The sequence below is a fragment of the Micromys minutus genome (assembly GCF_963924665.1).
Source record: "Micromys minutus genome assembly, chromosome: 9".
NCBI lineage: Eukaryota > Metazoa > Chordata > Mammalia > Rodentia > Muridae > Micromys > Micromys minutus.
Window position 1 is genome coordinate 50,018,202 of NC_137978.1, and position 23,055 is coordinate 50,041,256.

At 40.5% G+C, this 23,055-nt stretch overlaps 1 protein-coding gene across 3 annotated transcripts in view; it reads left to right on the forward strand.

The window, feature by feature from the left end:
- Positions 1–23,055, forward strand: part of LUZP1 (leucine zipper protein 1) — an 83,828-nt gene that overhangs the window by 39,808 nt on the left and 20,965 nt on the right. For all 3 annotated transcript variants that reach the window (XM_080921745.1, XM_080921744.1, XM_080921746.1), the window contains exon 2: positions 18,653–18,755. The gene's annotated coding sequence lies outside the window, so the exon portion shown is untranslated. The remainder of the gene's footprint in view (positions 1–18,652; positions 18,756–23,055) is intronic.

The following is a 23,055-nucleotide window of genomic DNA, read 5'->3' on the forward strand; positions in this document are numbered from 1 at the left end:
TGATAGTTTTCAGCTTCTAATACCATTCATTCTTTGGCCTCCATGGCTCTGCAGTTTGGTGGATAAGACTATAGACCCGGAGACCACAGATTCTGCATTGTGCTTCTTAGGTGGTCTCAGGATTTTTTTTCTTTTTCTCTTCCTTCCTTCCTTCCTTCCTTCCTTCCTTCCTTCCTTCCTTCCTTCCTTCCTTTCTTTCTTTCTTTCTTTCCTTTCTTTTGAGAAATGTTTCCACCAGTATAAATTTTATAGCAAATCTAGTTTTAGTTTTGCTTTTAAAAGAAGTGGTAAAATGTTAAAAGAGCCACAGGAGCTGAGATTGTAGCTTAGTTGCCTAATATTAATATGGCCCCGGATTTATTCCAACATAACTTAAACTGGGTATGGTAATCCCGGCCATTCTTGCTTCATAGTGAGTTTGAGACTTGTTTTAGCTATATGAGACTCTGTCTAAAGCAAAAACAAAAGTACAGACACCATAAAAACAACAACAGGTGTGTATGAAAAGATTGTTCTAAGCTTGGCTCTGTAGGAGGTGCATTAATGTGTGTTCCAAGTGACTGTTCTAGTAACAAATGCCTTGTAGGGCCTATATAGGGTGGCACAACATTGTGGCATTTTTCTGATGCCAGTTGCAAAGAACAAGGAAGTCTAGTCAGCTTTTGCTTTGGGAAGGAGTGGTGACTTGCCACTGAGTCTGAGATACAAACGACATAGCTTTCTAGTTCTTTGTAATCACTACTTCTCAGCAGAGCCTCTCTGTGTGTGGCTGGAAAACTGCAATTCAAACTTGTTTGGCTTTAACTGTGGGAGCTTATTTTCAACACAAAAGTCACTTCAACTCAGGATAGCTTCCTGATTCTTGTAGAACACTCAGCTACTTGGATACGTCTGACTCTAGAATAAACTTAATGGCTGTTTTCTAAAGTTATATAGAATACTCTGGCTCTATGCTGGACACTGTTTGATTTTGCTTCATATTCTTCTATGTGGGTGGAGTGCTTTCCACTCCTTTCTTAATAAAAACATTTAGCTGATTTCTGATCATGCCCTGTCTTGTCTGTCATCTTTTCTTTGCATTTCATTCTGGTTTGCTACAGCTCAGCTCTTCCAACTGTGGCCCAACACAAGGCATGAGCCACAACTTGGCATAGAGTTGGTAACTAAATGCAAGAGGTTGGAAGGCATTTAGGACTGTTGTTCTGTCCACAGGGTAACATTAGGATAAGTAATGTGAACAGAGAAGAAATGTAGATTCTTAGATTCAGTAACACTATCTGTATAGATTAATTATTTGGGGAAATAGAATTTTGGGTTGCTGACAGGGCAGAAATACTTGGAGAATGCTTCTGTTTTGAAAAAGAAGTTATTTTTGGTTTGTAGAAAAAGTAGTTTCATCATCATACTGGAATCCTGCAGTCATGTTTGTAATGCAAACTAATCGGCTTATGTGCCAGAGAAGTGTCAGGTGGCACCCTCATTTCCTCCTGAGTTTGAGTACTGCTTGGCTTAACTCCTGCAGTGCTATGGCTGGGCTGCCGGGCATTGTTAGGGGTGTCATGGATGACAAGGGTGAGCTGCCGCTGGTTTAGGTGCTGGCCTGAGGAGAGAACGTGCATGCTGTGCTCTGCTCCACTGTATCCACCTGGGCTGTCCTGGCTGCCATAGGTGCTGTGTATGGTGTGTAAAGCCTGTGCATGCTAGGCATATTTTGGTAAATCTGTTTTAGAACCTAGCTTGCTTTGCTCAGTTTCTTGGTTCTTGTCCTAGATATTTTATTTCCCACAAGTAGTTTTTAATGGATTTTAAGTTCCCAGTTATCATTCATGTTCCACACTTCTATTGAGTGCTATTTAAATGTATGTGCCCAGTGTAGGTGTTAGTATTCCTGGTTATTATTTTTCTTTAGTGTTTCTTATGTTATTCATTCAAGAATATCTGGCTAAATACTTTAATTTTAATGTTAGGAAAAGACTTTAAATTACTAAGTCAGAAAAATGTGGTTTGTGGCTTAGTTTTGACTTAGGTACTTATGATCATTGTAAAGACAAAAATGTAGACACATGAAGACATCATTTCAACTCTTTGAAGAAGCTAAAATGGTCAGGAGAAAAGAGTAGACTTAAACAAGTGTCCTCTAAACAGTTGACTCACTGAGGGCTGGTAGGAGTGTCCCTTCCTATTGGAACATGTCTTGCCCTAATTTCTCCAGCTTTATGCGTAATAAAAGTTTATTAGTATGACTGTTTGAAGTCTTGGAGATTTTTCTTCCTGGACTGGCTTTAATTTTTTAAAAAAAAAACAGTACAAATGAAGGCTGGGATTGTGGCTTAGTGGTAGAGCACAGTCCTGCATTCAGTGTCTATCACAAAAGTAACAAAAACAACAAAACGAAACTATAATAAAATAGCTGGTTCTTCACCTGGGCAGGCAGCACAGTAGTACTGGCTCTTGTCAAGAAGGTGCAGATGAGCCAGTGTTAGGGCAAGAGTGAGGGAGAGCTGCGCCCCCCATTCCCATCCCCCATCATGAGAACAGGTGAGCTGTCCCTGTCCCTGTCCAACTGCAGCACTGGGAGAGTAGATTAGGTGCCATGACTGGGCAGCACAGTGGAGCTGGCTCAGGAGTTGTGGGTGTTGGTAAGCAGCCCTGAGGGCATGAGAGCAGGAGAGCCACACTGTCTCCTGCCAGTGGCAGCATTGGGTGGCCTAGCTGGAGCAGTGCTGAAGAATTCAGATAAGGGAGACCTGGTACACTGACCAGCTCAGCTACCAGCCAGACCCAGATCCACAGCTCTGAGTTGGCCCAACCCCAAATCTGTATCATCTGAGAATGATTGGGATGTGTGAAAGGACCAGTGCTGCTGATCCAAAGCTGCAGGATCTCCATGACACAGGGCGACAGTAGGACAGCCAGGCGAAGTCCTGGTGAACATCCAGTAATGATGGTGTCACAGAAGCCAGAGGTTTAGAACCAGACCAACGACTCGTTGTAGTGAACATTTGCAAGTAAAGGTGTGAGGACAGAGGGATACACTGTGAAACACACTGTAACACACTTCCACGATGAGATGTTTTTCTCTGCTTGTGAGTATTTTATTTTGGGAGGGAGGTTGCAAGAGTGATGGGTGGATATGAGGGGATGGGGAGATAAGTGGGACTGGTTGCATGAATCAATAAAAGGTCAAAACAAAAAGTAACCGGTGAAGCTGATACTTGGGGGGGGGGGCAAGAAAAGCTTGCAGTCACAGCTAGAGGGTTACTCTATTTGGGGAGGTCAGAGGGGTGACAGCAGTGATGAATTTTTCTCTCCTGGGCCTGAAGAGGCTACAGTGAAAACCCTTCTTCAGTTGTTTCAGCTTACCTCAGGCTAGCAATTTTTTTTCCTCTTTTCTTTTAAAAAGATGTATTTGTTTTATGAGTACACTGTATCTGTCTTGATACACACCAGAAGTCACAGATCTCATTACAGATGGTTGTGAGCCACCATGTGGTTGCTGGGAATTGAACTCAGGACCTCTGGAAGAGCAGTCAGTGCTCATAACCACTGTCCTGCCCCCCACTAGGAAATTATCTAAAAGTTGAGCCTCAGTTTTTTTTTTTTAATATATAAAATAGATTTGATAATCTTGTAATCTGAGAGGATTGTTTTGAGGACTGAGAGTGTGTGAGTGTAGGTCATCTGAACCATGGACTACTGTGTAAGCAATGGGCAGTAGGAGGTATATTATTTCTTTTGTTTTGTTTTCTGAAACAGAGTCTTGGTATGTTGGCCAGGCAAGTTTTGAATTTTTGGCTCAAGTGATTTTGCCTCAATTTTCTGAATAGCTAAAAGGTATATTATTCAGAGAGTAAGAGTAGGGTTTGGAACAGGAAATAAACAAGTAGGCGCTTACAATACTGAATAAATCTAGATCTGTCAAGAGAGCTGGTTCCTACTGGATTCCTTGTTAACTAAACCTGTAAGAAATCCTAAGAGAAACAGAACAGTTTGCCTAAGAGTCACAGCCAATGTTTAGTTACAAAGCTGAACTAAGATGAGATTTGCCTCACCCACTGCTACTGTTTGCTCAGAACTGACCTTTGTTTTTCTGTTTGCCCTGGACTGTTTCCTTTTTCAGTTAAGTCCTTCCCTCCTCATTCTGTCCCCTCCCCATCATCTTTTCATCTTTGTTTTTCTCCCCCTCACAGTTAATACTGTAATAGAAGACCAGGGAATCATGGGTTTGAGTTTTTTTGACATGGAAGGTTCCTAGTACTGACTATACATTAGAATTGCTTATATAGCTTTTACAAAATACCAGTATCTAAGGTTTTGATTTTATTGTTATATTTGTTATTTTTTATGATTATATATATGTAGTAATGTACCCAGATTGCTCAATACATTTTAATGTGTATATAATATAAAAATAACGCAGGCTGGAGAGATGGCTCAGAGGTTAAAAGCACTGACTGCTCTTCCAGAGGTCCTGAGTTCAATTCCCAGCAACCACATGGTGGCTCACAGCCATCTGTAATGGGATCCAATGCCCTCTTCTGGTGTGTCTGAAGACATACAGTGTACTCATATACACAAAATAAATAAATATTTAAAAAAGAAAGGTACATAGCAGATCAAAACACAGACTATTTCCAGAACTCTAGATCATTCATTCCTTCATAATTCTTAGTCATCATGACTGGCTCCCTCAGTAACTCAACATTAATTAAATTAATTAATTTTTGTGTTTGTTTTGAGACAGGGTATCTTGTAGCTAAACTGGGCTCCAGCTCACTGTGCCTTGAACTTTAGTTTCTCCTTCTTCCTTCCAAAGTGCTAAGATCATAGGTGTGCACCACCATGTCTAGTTTTGTTTGAGACAGGGGCTTGCTGTGTTTGTAGCCCAGCTGTGTGGCCCAATTGACTACAGCACTGAATTGTTAACTAGCTTTGTTTTTGTTGTTGCAGTACTAGGATTGAGCCTGTGGCCTTGAGAATGCTAGTGCCTCCCTGTGTCACTGAGTATACCCCCCAGCCCTTCTGTTACTTTTTACATATTTTGAGACAGTGTTACTAACTAGCCTAAGTTAACTTTGAACTCCCTCTGTAACCTGGGGGCCCTTGAGCCAGAGATCCTGCCTCAGCCTCTTGAATGGCTTTTATAGATGTTCTTCAGTAGGCCTGGCTGCTTTGCCTATTGAATTTCATATAGAGCCAGATCGTATGCATTTTTTTTGGTTCTGGCTCACCCAATTCCCCAACATCTTATTGGATATTGAGTTGTATGGTTGTGCCAGAATTATTGGTTTTGCTAGTAAAGGTGATGGGATACTTGGGGGATCATAAATACCCACTTTGGCTAAGTGAGAAAGTTACAATGAACATTTTTGCTCTAGTATATATGTCTTGGTAGATACAGGTCCTCATCTCTTGATTTTTATATACCAAAGAATATAATTGACAGGTCATTTATTCTACTTTGGTTGATACTTCTAAACATTTTTGTGATTAATGTATTAGTTTTGTTTTGGGTTTTGTTTTTTTGTTTTAATTATGAAGAACTTCACTGGTAGTTGTTGGCACATACCTTTGATCCTAGCACTGGAGAGGCAGAGGCAGGTGGATCTCTGAGTTCAAGGACAGCCTAGTCTACAGAACTAGTTCCAGGACAGCCAAGGCTACACAAAGAAACCCTGTCTTGAAAAAACAAAACCAAACCAAAACCATCCCAAACAAACAGAACACCTACAGACAAAAAAAAAAAAAAAAAAAAAAAAAAATCTTATTTCTTTGATATCAAGGTATCTTTATAGTTAATTAGAATAAGGGCCCAGTTCAATCTTTATGGTATACTAGGTTTTCTTCATCTAAAGCAACCTTTTCTGTTGCTTTGCCTTTCTTGTCATATCACTGACCTGGTGCAGAGATTAGATCAGGGTAAAAACCTCTCTGATAATGTATCTCGGAACCACTTTTCTAGATTTTGCTATGTTGCCCCATTTAGTCTCATTTTACACACACACACACACAGAGAGAGAGAGAGAGAAAGAGAGAGAGAGAGATAAATATATTTGCTAGATATATTTGTTTGTGTGTGTGTTTGCCTGCATGAATGTGTGCCTAGAATACAATCTAGAGTTAGAGTTGTGTGTGTATGTATATACACATGAACATTGTTCTTGCAGGCCCCTCAGATCCTCTGGAGCTGGAGATTATACAGGCTGTTGTGAGCTTCCTAATGTGGTTGTTAAAAACTCAGTTTGAGTTCCCTACAAGAACAATACATACTGCTCTTAATTGCTTGACTTCCCCCTACCCCCAATCTGGTCTTGAACTCCTGATCTCAATGATCCTTCTACCTTAGCCTCCTGAGGAACTGGGGCTACAGGGGCTACAGGCTAGTGTCACTAAACTTGATATCTTCAATGAGGATGAAAGACAGTGAGTGGATCAGGTATGACTACTGTATGGATACTTGAGAAATGAGATATGGCCTGGCCCCAGTTACATTTATTTATGTGTATGTCTGCTTCTTGAGGGTCTGGGTTACATTGGCTTCTTATATGGATGCTGGGGATTGATTTCAAGTCTTTATGCTTGCATGACAAGCGGTTTGCCAACTGAACCATTTTTCAAGCCTTACTTTTTGAGACAGCGTCTCACTAACTTAGCCAGGCTGGGCCTTGAACTTGTAGTCCTCCTGCCTCAGCCTCCCAAGTACCTGGGGTTACAGGTCTGTACCACTTAATCATTTTACTACTAAATGGATTCCCTCCTACCCAGTTTCAGCAGTGGAGATCATGGCCAGTCTTTTCATCATAATTCTATATTCTTGGCCCTATCTTGTATTCATAATGGTGTTCATCTTCCTTTTCTTTTTGTGTTCCCCCAACCCCTCATTTTATATTTTTAAGCAAATTATAAATATCATGTATGTTAGAGAGAGCAAGCACAGTTGTATACATGCTAGTAAGTAATGACCTTAGACATGACATTTCATAACTCTTACTATATTTTCTTGATTAGAACCAGGTCACCAGGTAGAGTCTCCAATAAAGGGAAAGCCCACCTAAGAATGTAGATACTGGTAGCATTGACCACTAGGAACCATTCTTAGAAAAACGTAACATCATGTATGTATTTGCCTTTTTATTACACAGTTGATGCTAGAGAGGACAAATGTTCTTTCAGTGCTTGTGTTTCATTTACCCTGGTGTAAGAGCTGTTTTTAGGAAGGTTCTTTGGAGCAACATCCATCTGTGTTGTCTGGAAATCAGCAGTTCAGTTCACAGGTTAGCAGGCAGCAGCAGTTCAATTCACTCACAAACACTTCACGGATACACCAGCAGCCCAGTTCTGTACAGTTGGGTTAGAACAGCAATGACATGACCTAGCAGAGAGAGCCAGGCCTTAGCCTTGGTTTGAGTCAGCAGGAGGGACTAACAGGAACACCGGGAGTTCTCAGCTGTGCCTATCTCAGGGAAGCTAAGATCAGTGAAGATAAGAGACCCACAAGTGTTGCACAGCTATCTGTACCAGCAAGCCAAGCTCTGTGTCCCTCACTCTGTGGAATCTATTTATACCCTCCAAACATGTGTGTCCTCCATGTGCCTTACTTCAGCACGGGTCTTACCTCAGCACGTGCATCTTATCAGCCTGGATCCACTGAAGTGGCAAGAAACTGCCGTACATCACCAGAAGTTTTTTGGTGTGTTTCTGTCTGTGCAGTCTCGACATACAGCTCAACTACACAATATAAGGCAGACCAATACATACATGTTAGCAAAGAATCCTTCAATATGTGTCCTTTCACGTGCTTGCTTTAGCAAAACATCCTCTCTCCTATGTCTGCTTCAGCTAAATGTTCCTTCACGAGTCTCCCTTGGCCTTTCACACCTGTGTCCACTTTAATGAAACGTTCCTCTGTATGCTTGCCCCAGCAAAACACCATTGAACCAACTTTCCAAAGAACCCTTAAGTTTCCACTTCATATTAGTTTCCTTTTATCTGATGGTGTCATGTGAGTAAGCCAATTAGTTGTCTGGAGTTAGAGGTAGGATTGATTAAGAGGCTTTAAGTCCTTTTACCTTGGTCAAGGTTGAGAACTGGTTGTCAGGTCCTTAAAATTATCAACTATATATTTCACACAATGCCAGGGGTTGGGAGGTACAGAATGAACACTGAAGACTAAGAAGAAAAATCTAGGGACAGGAGAGATGACTCAGTAGTTAAGAGTATTTGTTACTTTTCCAGAGGACCCAAAGTTTTGTTCCCAGTTCCCACATCAGCAGACTGGCCTTTGTGGGTACTTGCACACACACGGTATATGTTCACACAGAAATACACATGTATACATAGACATTCACAGGTACAGGAAGAAACTTGGGGAGGGAGAAGAGCCTGTTCCTCTGACTTGGGCATCCTTCCTGTCCTTTTGGATGTTGCTTGGTTATACTTCTGGTCATCCCTAACCACCACCCTTAGTATATCTTTAAAATTCTTTCTACCAGAACCACACCCGTGTTTTTCAGTTTCTTTTTCCAAAGACTTCCTGATATACCTAGACAAAGGGATTGACAATTAAAATACAGAAGACTTAATTACAATGTCAATGTAAAGAAAACTGTTCTAGGTTGTACACGGCCAGGCACTTAATGTCTGTTGTTTTACAGACCTTAACAGTTTCATGAAGTTTTTATACAATTTCTATATGCAGTTGAAAAACTGCATGTGGTAAAGTTTCGTCATCAGCATTGCTATGTAACTGAATTAAAGTTGGGACCCAGCTCCTCTGATTTTTGACTGCAGGCTTTTTCCACTGTAGTATGTTGCCTGGCAGGAAACAGGGTGGAGAAGAAGTGAAATGGAGAGAAAGGACTGTTCTCTAAAGGCTATAAAATGAAAGGTAGTTGTTGCTTTTTTTCACATTAAAATGGGATAAAGCAGAAAACCTTTTTAAATTTATGGCCTTCAGCGTATATCCTAGCTCACTCATAATAGCATCAAGGTTGTATATAGAAGCTGTTTTTAAATCTTGTATTTTAATAAGAGAGATGAGATGTTTGTTGTAAGCAAAGACTTGTACATTGATTTTTTTTTTTTTAAAGGAACTTCGGAATTAATCCAAAAAAAGTAATACTCTAAGTTGAGTGTGAGTAAAAGCAATTTGAAACCTTTGAGTGACTAATACCTGTTCAGACTTGGAGTTCATACCTGTGACTGGTAGGATAGTACTTGGAGACCCCTTGGTTTAGACAAAAACAGGACCCCCCCAACTCTCCCTTCTTTTATCACCTTTACTTTTACACATAAAAATGCTTCTAGATAGCTGTTGTCTTAGAGTTTTACTGTTGTGAACAGACACCTTGACCAAGGCAACTCTTATAAAAGACATCATTTAATTGGGGCTGGCTTACAAGTTTAGAGGTTTAGTCTGTTATCATCAAGTCAGGAGCATGGCAGTGTCCAGGCAGACATGGCATTGTGCTGGAGGAGCTTAGAGTTCCTAAGGCAGCTAGGAGAAGACGGGCTTCCAGGCAGCTAGGACTAGGGTCTTAAAGCCCACACCCACAGTGACACACAACTCCAACAAGGACACCTCCTAATAGTGCCATTCCATGGAACAAGCATACACCACCACAGCAGTCCATATTCACTACCTCTCCAGTCCATCTGGCTTCTGTCCCTGATGTTTCACAATAACATCCCTCAGTGGGGTCACCAGTATCTTCTACCAAACTGAAGATTACAAAATGGTGTCTGTAGCTTTCTCGGCTAGTGAACTGCTACCACTCATTCCTTCTAGGACTCTTCTTTTGACTCCAGTGTGGTAATAATCACTGCCCTCATCTTCCTCCCACTTCTCTGGTGTTTTTACAGGCTCATCCTCCTTTCTGTGGCTATTAAATGCTTACACTTCCATGCTCCCCCCCTTCACATAGTAGACATTCTCCCTGAGTAATCTCTGTCCACCCCCACTGGCTTTATGGATATGAGTCATACCTTTATGTCTCAAACCCACAGCACTCCTGGGATATAGACCCATCTGCTATCTACCAAGTACTGCTCTAGACACTGGGGATATAGTGATGAACTAGATAGAAAAGTTGTGGTTATTTATAGAGAGGAGAGATGAATAATAAACATAGCAGGTCGGGATAAGTGCTAAGGTGAGCACAGAGCGTGATGATAAATCAGAGGGTGAGAATTGTTTTATGTTGGCCAATCCAAACTTTACTGAGGTGGTAACATTTATGCTGAACTTTGAAGGACTAAAAGGAACCAGTTATACAAGGGAAGAGGGAACAGGTAGTGCAAAGGCTAGATAGAAATGAATGAAGCATATACATGAAACAGGAAGTGAAGAGGGGAGGGTAAGCCTGACAACAGGAAGTTAGGTTATGGCTAGAGCTTGCACAGCCCCGTAGGCTGTGGCTGAACACTGTAGATTAAGTGAAATGAAAAGTGGCTGGAGTTTTTGTTTGCTTGATAATTTAGAGTTTTGATCCAAAAGTAAAATTTTGGAAATGCAATCTGTTTCGAGTAGTTTATATGGGGACAGATGGAAGCAGAGAAGCTTATGGGGCTCTGATAGCCCCAGGTGAGAGACAGTAAGTAGTACAGCAGGGAGTGTGGAGAACAGGGGCAGAACCAAGAACCTAGGAAGTAGGATTGACATGATCTGCTAATTGACATTTTCTTAAGGCAAAGAAAAGTCCAGAGTGAGCCTTGTGCTTGATCTGCACAGCTTGGTGAGTGGTACTGCTGTGACTGAGGTGGGCGGGCACTGAAGGGGATGCGTTCACAGTGAGAAGAATGGAAGGCAGGCTGCATGAAGAATATGAGTTTGTGAAGGCTAGCTGTCAATTAAACATTGTTTCTAAATAGGAAATTCTAGAATGCTATTTCCAAAATATGATCTCTGGATCAATGTGACGACCCTTTAGAAACCTAGGATCTCATTGGTTTTATTTTTATTTTTTAGATTATTTTATTATTTTTTTTAATGTGACTGTCTGTGTATCATGTACAAGTTAAAAGAGGGTTTTGCATCTCCTGGAACTGGAGTTGTGGGCCTCCATGTGGATTGCTGGGACCCGAACTCAGGTCCTCTGCAAGAGCAAACGTTCTTAACTGCTAAGCAATATTTCCTGTCTCTGGGATCTCATTTTAGTGAGTCTCTCTAGTCATCTTGTATCACATTGTTTTTTCTGTTGTAAGAGCAGGACTTCTCAAATTATCTGTGAATTGATACCCGTTTATTTTTTTCTAATCTGTCAGAAACCACTGCATGGTTTCATGCATGCTGTGTATGTGCTCACTCCACATGTTCTTCAGCACCCTTGCTGGCTAGACTCTGCTTGAGATGAATCTACTAATTATGGGTTTGGATGTTGCAGCAATTGACAAGTTGTTACACAGCATCTGAGTGCTAACTGTCACTTTCTCTGGCTCTATTGGAAGGGAGGGGCAACGTTGGATTGTGCAATTCACTCCAAGTAGCCATCTTCTAGTGAATGTTGTATGCTGATGGGTGCAAAGACAAAAAGTAATGTAAGAAGAGAGTGAGAGCAATGTATATACAAAGAACAGAAAGAAGAGCAGGGACTGTATCTGTTGTAACTAAGGAAAACAAAATGCTGGCCTGGTATTGTATTTGGAGATAGAAAAATAAGAGTTTGGCTGTTGCTTCTTGGTCATATGTTATCAGCTCATGGCTTTAGAGGGTTATTGAAAAGGGAAGAAAAGGCAGGAAAGAGAACTTAGGAAAAAAGCACAGTTGCTGGCAATATAGAGATGTGTGTTTGACGTCTGTGGTGATATATTTAAAATGACACTGGTCCATGGTTCCAGTGGTTATTTTAATAGCATCTAGCTGCTTTCGTGTAGGCTTAGACAGGCTTGACATTTTTAATATACAGAAGGAGAGGGTCAGTAGACTAGAAGTCCTTACTAGGAACTAATTAGACTAGAAGTCCTTACTAGGTACGAGTTAGAGGGAAGCAACATGAAGATGGGTATGTAAACTTACTAAACTTATGTTTCTTTTATAAGAGTGATAATAGTGTCTGTCACATAGAGTTGCTGTAAGGTTTAAATTTATTGAATCAAAGTGCTTAGAACAAATGGTTACCAGGAACTGAAGAGATGGCTTTCTAGTCAGCTCTTCCAGAGCACCAGGGCGCAATTTCCAGCACCCACATGGAAGGTCAGAGCCATCTGTAACTCCAGCTCCAAGAGATGTAACATCCTCTCTGGTCTCTGGTACCAGGTATGCATGTGGTCCACAGGTAAACATTCATAAGTGTTGAAAAAAAGAAAAGAAAAAAATGGTTAGGTGCAGTATATAATAAATCCCAGTATACACCTCTTATTAGCTTTTACATCATTTTTCCAGGACTTCCAAAAAAATCAGTTTCCAGCTGACCTCTCTTAGGAACATTCTTCCTCCCATCTGTTTTTCATACTGAAGTCAAAGTGATCTTTACAGAGCACAATTGTCTTGTCTTTAATACTTAAGGGACTTCTTGTAATTTTTCAGATAAAGATTTAAACCAGTGTCTAGCAGAGGCAGGTGGATCTTTGAGTTCAAGGACAGCCAGGACTATACTGAGAAACACTTATCTTGAAAAAAATCAGGAAAGAAAAAAAAGAACAAACCAAGCAAAACCTGATTTAATCTCCAAGGTGTGTGTGTGTACATGGTGTGGGTCCCTACATACCTCTGCAGTATCCTCTTTGCATTTTTGGAGGGGAGGGAGGGCTGTATAGGGTCTCATTCTTGTAGCCCAGGTTAGCTTTGAACTCATAACATTTCTCCTGCCTTAGCCTTAAAAGTGCTGGGATGATAGGCTTGAGCCACTGTGCTAGGCTCCTTCCTCTTTGCTCTTTACTGTTCCCCTTCACTTGGAACAGTCTTACCAGAGGGCACCCGTTAGGCACTTAGATGAGGAAATTTCTATCCAGTCATAGTACATATAATTTATGTACGTCATGATTTTTTTTTTTTTTTTCTGTTTCAGTCTGCTTTCACTACTGTGAAAACAAGGACTGTTTATATTCACTTTTCATCTGCAGTGGTATTTTAATAAACAAATGAATTCAATAACTGTTCATTAGCTACTTAGATTTGTGATGTTTGGGCTGTGGTGCAGGACTGGCTTTTCTGTGGGCAAAATTTGAGGTAACGCCCAGAAGAGAAGCAAAATTTGGAGCAGAGTAACTTGAGTGAGAGTCCACTTTTCCATTTGTCAGCTGTGAGACTTTGAACCCTTGTTTCTTTGATAAAAGAAAGTTACGGTATTTATCTGATTATAAGTACCATGGAAATTGATGGTAATTAATTAGTAGTTGTGATTTCTCCTCTTCCTTAGGATAGTTGTGACTTAATGTTTAACTACTTTGTTTAAATCCTTAGGCTGTCTTGATAATCTCCGACTCATAGAAGTTAAGAGACTCAGCTTGTTCTTCAGATTCAGCTAGCTAAAACTTTTTTTTAAACTACATTTTATTTTGTGCTGATGCAGATGTGTGTGTGCACAATGAACATGTGGAAGTCAGAGGACAACCTGCAGTGGTTGGTTCTCTCCATCATGTGTCTCAGGGATAGAGCCCAGGGCATAAGGTTTGGCTCCAACTGGCCCAATGCTAGTGGCTGTTTGGAGATGTCAGGAAGTGAACTTGAGATCTCAATGCATGGGAACATTTTCATTTGTTTTAGAAAAGATTCTTATTTTGACTGTGTGTGTGAATATGTACCTGTGAGTGCAGATGCTATTGGCCAGGAGTGTCAGATACCTTGAAGTTAGAATTATAGAAAGTCCTTATCTGCCTGATGTGGGTGCTGAGGGCTGAACTTGGATCCTCTGTAAGGGCAATATGCACTCCTAACTGCAGATCTATCTCTTCAGCTCCGGTTTTCTTGATAAATTGACTTCTTTTGTTGTTCTTCCATATGTGCCTAAAATGTCCTGAGCTCCAGCATTCAGTGGCTCAGCATATGAAGTTAGTGAGGACATTTGGGGCAGCTGCTTCCTCATCTCTTGCACCACATTTGCATGAGCACACACACTCATGTACATATAGGTATATGACACACACACACAAACAATTTTTAGAAATTAGATAAATCTAAACCTCAGTTTGGCTGCTTCGCCAACTTTAGTGACTTTGACCAAGTGTCCCATCTTGTCCTATAACAGACAGGCTTTTGGAGAAGATATTGCACATGCAAGTGTCTCAGCGCTATTCTCTGACAATACTCAGAGCTGTATCAGCAGTTATAGGACACCAAAGCCTGACTTGCTTCCCAGTGTTACTGAGGCTACTTTGGACATTGTTTTAATATTCTTCCTGACCTTTTATTTTCTACCTTTACACTTTATTCTTTGCTTCTCTCTGGGTGACTCAGATTATTGAGTGGATGAAAGTGACCTGTTCTAATAAAATTTTGTGTGATAGTTTGTGTAGCTCTGTGGTCTTAAGTCATTGCATATCTTGTTATCAGTTTTTTTACAGTAGAAATTAATTTGTACACTCTAGTGAAGGGTCTGATGGAGGCTTTCTGGAAGCCACAGACAACTTAGACTTATTTTAGTGTGTTTGTTCTGCTCCCACTGTCATCACCATTCTGTTCTATTTGTTTCAAATGTTTAAGTTTACTTAATTTTTTGGGAGGGAGGGGAAGTTGGAAAGTTCAAGACAGGATTTCTCTGTAGTTCTAATTGTTCTGGAATTCTCTCTGTAGACCAGGCTGGCCTTGAACTCAGAGATCTACCTGACTCTGCTCTTCAAGCACTGGGATTAAAGATGTGTGCCACTATTGCTTGGAGATTTAATTTTTTAATTATTTTTTCTGTGTATGGGTGTATGTGCTTATGCAAAAGTACATGTGTACATGCTTCCATGTGTGCAGGCCCAGAGGCCAACTTCAGGTGTCCTCTTTTGCGCTAGATCTTGTTTTTGAGATAGTGTTTTTTTTTTTTTTTTTAACTGAACCTGGGACTCTGATTGGGAGACTGGCTGACCAGCAACCACCCAGAATGGGCAACAGATGTGCATCACCATATCAGGTTTCTGCACACGAATGTTGAAGAGCTCTAAGATACCTAAGATAACTGTGAACTCAGACTCTATTGTCTAACAACCACTTTACTCACTGAGCTACCTCCCCAGTACTCAGTTCTGTTTTTAAGACTGTCTAGTGAATTAAAACAAAATGAAATTATATTTCTTTTCTAAACTCCTTACTTTTTAAAGAACTTCCAATTTCTTGTCCAAGATTTACTTTTTTTTTTTTTAGTTTTAAACATTCTTTTAGGTGTAATACTTATATTTTCTATCTTTGGTCAATTTTAGTCCTGTAAAAGTAACTTTTAATCACCAGATGCAATTGTCATCTTGGAGGCTTACTGCTGATTAAACTCACAATTTCCAGATCTTTCTGATCTTTGGTTAGCTGGTTCAACTCAGCTGTTCTGGTTCAAACTTCTCTCCAAGCTGACTGATTCAAACTGGCTTCTCTTGACTTCTGACTGAATTGCTCTGTGTGGTCTCTAACTTTGGCAATATCTTCTAATCTTTTACCTCTGTCTTATTCTCTGGCCCATTTAATTTTTGGCTAGCTTATTCTCTCTACAACCTGTCTCTGTAAAACTGTCCTGATAAAAACTGCTTCTGAATTCCACAAACTGAACTGCTACCAACTGAACTACCATGAACTCAACTTCACTGCATTTTCTCTCAACTGACTGACAGATTCTGTAAAATCTTTCTCTGATTCATCACTTTGCCTCTCAATAAGACATTTTCAAGCATGGCTGCCTCCTCCTACAAACTTACCTTACCTACATTGTTTAGGATTAAAGGTTTATACTATGGGCATGTCTATATTCCTGCCAGAAAGATGTGTCATTCCAGCTGGATCACACAGACTTAGAAAGTCTTTGAGTGTGATCCCTTTCCAGAGCAGCCATGTGCTGGATTAAAATTCCTCTACAGAGTTCATCTTAGTGTTGCCTTCTGCTTATTGGTTTTTAGTTACTAGATTTTATTTTTCTAATTCTTTGCATAATTTGGGTTTATATCTTATACATTTGTATGTAGGAGTACTTTTGGGCTTTTGGGGGTGTGTGGGGTGGAGTTGTGGTTTCAAGACAAGGTGTCTCTGTATCCCTGGCTATCCTGGAACTCAGTTTGTAGACCAGGCTGGTATTGAACTCACAGAGATCCTCTTGCTTCTGCATCCTGAGTGCTGGGGCAAAAGATGTGCACCACCACGTCCATCTTTCAGTTGGTGTTTTTATTTTAGTACACAATTAATCAGATTCACATCGCAAGCTTTGCCACCCTAGCATGGCAAGTATTATTTCCTACTTTTTTGTCTTTAAGAGGTCTTTAGATTCTGCCTTCTGCATTGCATAGTTTAGGATTGTTGGCCAGTTTAAGACCATGTTTGCATATTTAGCTGGGTCTCTCTTCTTATTGGCTCTTGATTTTCCTATTTCCCATTATCTTTGTCTAGACCAGTTTTTCTCTGGTTCCTACAGAAGCCTAAGACTTGCCTTTTAACTAGAACTATAGCTAGATACTATCAGCCAAAACCCACCCAAGTTCTTTTTTGAATTTTTCTAAATCTGCCAGTTTCTGTTTATTTTAGATGGTTGGTCTTGTTTTATCGTGTTTATAGCTGTAACCTTTGAGGGGTGATCTGGAAGCAGAATCTCTAATAGCATTTTTATTCATTACAGAAGAATTATGGAAACAAAAAGGAGACAGCAGTGTTCATGTTAATATGCTTTGTAACCTTGGACAACTCTTTCCTCTCTGTAACTTTCTTGCTCCTCAGGAATATGAGGCAGTTGGTGAAAGTTCATACTCTGTAAGGACTCATTCTTTTATCTCTGCTTTGAAGACAGCCTTGCACTTAGCATATATACCACTGGCAGGGCCAACAAAAAGTTCTCTGAAAGAGCCGGAGCACTAACTAGGGTTTGGTATTCCCTATGTCATTCATCTTGGGCTTGTTCAGGGCTCGGTATGTAAAGACCTATTCCATCAAGCCTGACAACCTGAGTTCAACCCCTTTGATACACATAGTAGAAAGGAAAAGAGTATAGCTTTTTAAATTTTTATTTTTAAAATAATTATTTGTTTTATGCATTTGAGTATACTGTAGCTGTCTTCGGACACAGCAGAAGAGGGCATTGGAATCCATTACAGATGGCTGTGAACTACCATGTGATTGCTAGGGATTGAACTCAGGACCTCTGGAAGACCTCTGGTTAAGTTGGTACTCTTAACCGCTGAGCCATCTCTCCAGCCCTGGGTATGGATCCTTTTAAAAATAAATTCTTTAGTCTGGAGAGATGGCTGAAGGGTAAAGAATGAAGGAGGACTTTCAGTTCCCAGGACCTATGCAGTGACTCACAACCATCTGTAACTGCAGTTCCAGGGGCTCTGGTGTTCTCTTCGGCCTCTGTGGGCTCATATTATGCTGGGGATCGAGACCTGGGCTTAATGCACGATACCAATCAAGCTACACCCCCAGTCCACACTTCAGGCTAAGATTTTGTAGCCTCAGGTTCTCATTTAGCTGTCATTCTTCAAGCCATTAAAGAAACAAACAACAAACTGTTATCTCTTTCTCTAATTCTGCCCTAGCTCTCTGAGAGAATAGAGATAGTTGGTTCTGTGGTATGCATAAATAATAGGGTTATGGAGTTCAGACTATAAAGGGAGTCAGAAGGTGGTCTGCAGGGATGGAAAGTTGTGGTTCAGGGAAGGAGATGTTTGAATATGAGACTATTGTCCAGAAGCTTTAGGTTAGCACCCACCTATATACCATCTTCTTTTAAGACAGGGTAGACAGGAAGGGTTGACCTAAGTCTTTTACCTTCTATAATGGTTATCTAGTTTTTGCAGTAAGTTTCAGATAGAGTAGCTTTTCACCTTTCTTTTAGGAAGTGATTTCTTTAAAATAAAACTAGAGAGAGGTTTGTAGAAACTCGACTTTTAGCTCTAATTAGTATTGGGTGGTTAAGACCCCCTTTGAGGACTGAGTCAGAAAGGGTGATGTGCTGAGAGTTGGTGTTGTGAGATAGCTTCTTTCAGATAAACTTGAGTTTAAGTCTTCACTGTGTTTACTGAGTGTCAAGCTATTGGATTTTGGACAAAGTCACTTGACTTCTTAAGATTTAGGTTATCGATAAGCAACATTATCACATTGCTGCTTTATATAAAATACCCAGGATGTAATAGGTTTTCAACTTGTCTTCCAAAACATCTTGTTTTTAGTATAATTCCAGCTTTACCTCTAAGTCATTGCATGACTCACTCCAAGATCCAGTTTCCTCTCTCACTTGGGCATTTAGCTGATTTCTGAGGTGCTTTCCAGATACAAGATGTCATAAATATTTAGAATATTGGGAAGTAATAGATTTTTAATTTAAGTAAAGACATCTGGCCTGGAGTTTTATGATCGGATAGGAGGGAAGGTAGCATGGAGCCTTGTTCCTCTTCAGAAACATAGGTAGCTTTCTTTACAGTCAGGGTATAGGTTTAGCTCTTCCTTGCCTTTTTCTGATGCTGAACTACATGTGGAAGTCTTTGGGTCACCCAAGCCTTGATATGATTCATGCTGTACTTATTTTTTCTTTTATATTCTGTCTAGGTCAACAAACAGCTACCAGTGAAAGACAGTGACTGTTTCCAAGACAGCAGACAGTGGGGAGGGCAACCATAAGTCCCCACAGAAAGCTCCCATTACCTAAATGGTAAGTATACTGTACAATGATGTCTGGCACACCAATAGAATTGGGTGGTTTCTGAAGCCTTTACAATTTTCTACCTCAGCAAGTGAAGGGAGGAAAGTCAGTGTTGGTTGATGCCTCGTTGTGTATGAACCATACATTAAGCTAAGCATTTTACATGTTTTCCCTTTTAAGTATAGACCTGATAGGGTTGTAGTCTACTCATGAAGCCAAAACCTTTAAGGAGCAGGTCTCACTGTCCCTTATTGAATATTTACTGTGTGTCAGGCCTGTTTGTCATACATTTTCTTTCTTAATACCTATTTCAACTCTGTAAGGTTAGTGCTTTTATCATTGCCAGAAAATGAGGTGGGAGACTAAATAACTTCTCAAGTTTATACAGGCAGCAAATGATAGAATTAAAAATTTAAACTGGTTCTTTTCATCCTATCACCGCTCCTTTTGAGAAAGTTACTTTCTGGGTTGAGATGGTGGCTCGCTTACCTTTAAGAAGCATACCAAAAAACAGATTAAAGAAACTTGGACTAACAACCAATTCCTTTGCTCTCTTCGGGTTTTGTGAGCCAGTCTTTATTGTGGTGCACGTGAAGACTATGGAGAATGCCCATGAACTAGGATTGAGAGGGCGAGATCATGAGCAGGGTACAGCTAAGGGACCCAGCGGTCCTTGTCACTTCTGGCGTACTGTGGATAGAGGAAACTGGGGGAAGTTTGGAACGTGGGCAGTGGTCATGGAGATGCCTGGATACAGAGAGAAATCTCAGTAACACGTCTCCTGTCAATCACTCATGAAAGGGACATTGTAAGTAAGGACCAGGAGGAACTTGTCATGAGGTAGTGGATGAGATAAACATGTTCTTTACCCTGCGGATCTCAGATTCTGGTGTAAGTCAGATCATATCAAGTTCATATAGAATGTGGTTAAACATTCAAGGCTGACAAATAGTGAATTCCTGTAGAGCTGTCAAAAGACAGGATGAGTTTTCTGGTGGGAAAGTGTATGTCCAAGTGTTTAGACAAGAATTGGATGATGAGTTACTAGACAACTTGTACACTGAATTTTTTCCACTTTGAAACACTTCTGAATACTGCAAGCGCGCTAACCCTGAGTTTTGTGAGTGTAAAATACATGAATTTATGATTCAGGTGGGGGATATGGAGGTGGAATCCCTGAGACCCAGTAATAAAGTAGATAAGTCTAGGAAGTGGTGCTAAGATACGCTTGTTGGAAGGCCTAATCTTTTAAGACTTGTTAGAAGTGATCTGAAGAAGGCTGTTTAAAACAATGCTCTGATTTTCTGTGGATGAGGAGATGCCAAAATCCTTGTTGTGGTACTGGGGGGCTGAACTTGAGCTTGCTAAACAAGCATTCTACTAATTGAGCTACAAGGCCCCTTGCCTGATTTTATAAATAGTTTAATTGAAGCATTGCTATGTTTATTTGCTTATATGTCTGACATGTCTGCTTCACACTACAGAGTTGTTGGGACAAACACTTTCAATTCCACAAACCTAAGTGTGTATAGTTATATAGTTATATATCAAACTGGAAAAGAAGTTTGCTGGCCCCTGCATTAAGGGACTGTTGGGGACAGGAAATGAATCGTGGCAACTATGTTGGGAGAAGGGGCAGGGCAGGATTTATTATGTTCTATTTCAGACCTTCCTGATCTGCAAGGGCAGGAAGAAGAGCTAGTTTCTAAAGTGCTAGCTAGGGCCACTTAGAAGTAGGTTTAAGGGGCTGAGGATATAGTTAAGTTGGCGAAATGCTTGTTTAGCATGACCAGGTCCAGGCCTCCAGTACTACATAAGCCAGGTGCTATGATATATCTACATTCTTACCACTTGGGAAGTGGAGGCAGTGGGGTAGGACATTTTAGATCATCCTTAGTTACATACTGAGTTCAAGGCCAGCATGAGATACATAAGCCCTGTTCTTGGTTTTGTTCTATATTTTTGTTTCTGTTTGTTTGTTTCTTTTTTAAAGAAGTTTAAGAAGTTTGGTAAAAATGAGCTGCCAAATGGAAATACAATTGATATCTTTCTAATATTAATTGGAGCTGAGGTAGATATTAATGTGAGAGACATTGCTTTAAAAGATGGAATTTATAGGTGGAACATGCCTGTGATTCAGGCACATGGAATACTGAGGCAGGAGCATTGTGAATTTAAGGCTAGTGTGGACTTACATGGTAAGTTCCAGGAGCACTTGGACTATAGGTGAAAGTGTGGAAATGAAACATAAGCAGGGGGACTGTCCGTCCTTCCCTTGTGATTCTGAGGTTTAGCATGAGCAAGTTCTCTCCAGAGGCCACTCTCAGGCACAGTTAATTGCTGACCTTCTAGAGGTGTGTACGCATGGTGGTCAAGTGTGCTAAAGAAGAAAAGTAGTGTACAGGGCTAGCATGGTGGGGTCTATGATGTCATTTGAGATGGTCAGGAACAAGCTATTGCTGTTCTGCTTCCTCTCTTCTCTCTCCTCCCTTTGTTTCATTTTTGTGAGTTTGCTATGAGTTTTTGATTTTCTTGTTTCAGTCTTCCAAGTGCTTCAACCATAGGAGAGTGACATTATGCCCAGTAGGGAAGGCTTTATTTTTAAAAACCATTGTTTTCCTTTTGGTGTGTTTTTTTTTTTAAGACAAGGGGAACCTCTTAATTTTTTTATTCTTGCATTTTACAGAAGTCTGTGTACATTTTAGATGTTCCATAGATATTTAGTAAATAATGAATCTTCTTCAGGGAGTAGGCAAACATTAGGAAGAAAGGAATCTTAGCACCCCCATCGCTTTTTCCAGATAAGAGATGTGCACTAAATAAATTAAAGGTCTGTGGTTTGAGGTCAGCAATAGTGAGTTTGAGTTCTAGGATAGCCAGGACTGTTTAGAGAGACCCTGTATCAAAAACAAACAAACAAACTGAAAAACAAATGTTAAAACTATTCTAAGGAGTGGAGGAAGATCCAGAAATACTTTTTGTTCTTACCAGCCCAATAATGATATTTGGGCATCCTATAAGGAGTGGTTTTTGGCAGTTTGGCCCGGTTTCCATGGCACAGAGTGTAGGCTAGAAGGGGGACAGTATGATGGTTAAGCCACTGAGCAAGTAGTGCAGGGCTTGGGTGTGATCTTTTAGAACGTGTGTCCATCTCCTTGTGCAAAGCTCAAGTCCAAGTGGATCAAAGATCTACACTTTAAAACCAGGTACACTGAAACTATCAGAAGAGAAAGTGGGGAAGAGCTTAGAACACATAGGCACAGGGGAAAAATTCCTGAACAGAACATCAGTGGCTTATGCTCTAAGATCAAGAATCAACAAATGGGACCTCATGAAATTGCAAAGCTTCTGTAAGGCTAAGGACACTGTTAAGAAGACAAAACGGCAGCCTACAGATTGGGAAAGGATCTGATAGAGGACTACTATCCAATATATACAAAGAACTCAGGAAGCTAGACTATAGAGAATCAAACAATCCTATTAAAAAATGGGGTACAGAGTGAAACAAAGAAGTCTCAGCTGAGGAACATCGAATGGCTGAGAAGCACCTAAAGAAATGCTCAACATCCCTAGTCTTCAGGGAAATGCAAATAAAAACAACTCTGAGATTCCACCTCACACCAGTTAAAATGGCTAAGATAAAAACTCAGGTGACAGCAGATGCTTGTGAGGATGTGGAGAAAGAGGAACACTCCTCCACTGTTGGTGGGGTTGTAAGCTGGAAATCAGTCTGTCGGTTTCTCAGAAAATTAGACATAGTACTACCTGAACACCCAGCTATTCCACTCCTGGACATATACCCCAAAGATGCTCCAACATATAACAAGGACACATGCTCCACCATGTTTATAGCAGCCTTATTTATAATAGCCAGAAGCTGGAAAGAACCCAGATGCCCATCAACAAATAAATGGATACAGAAAGTGTGGTACATTTACACAATGGAGTACTATTCAGCTATTAGAAATAATGAGTTCATGAAATTTGTAGGCAAATGGATGGAACTAGAGACTATCATCCTGAGTGAGATAACTGAGTCACAAAAGAACACACATGGTATGCACTCACTGATAAGCAGATACTAGCCCCAGAAAGCTCTGAATACCTAATACCCAAGAAACAATTCACAGACATTATGAAGCTCTAAAAGAAGAAAGGCCAAAATGGGGATGCCTCAGTCCTTCTTAGAAAAGAGAACAAACTCTCATGGGAGGAAATGCAAGGTCAAATAGAGGAACAGGGATTGAAGAAAAGAGGGATCCACCACATATGCAGTCACCAAATCCAAGCAGTATAGCTGATCCCAAAA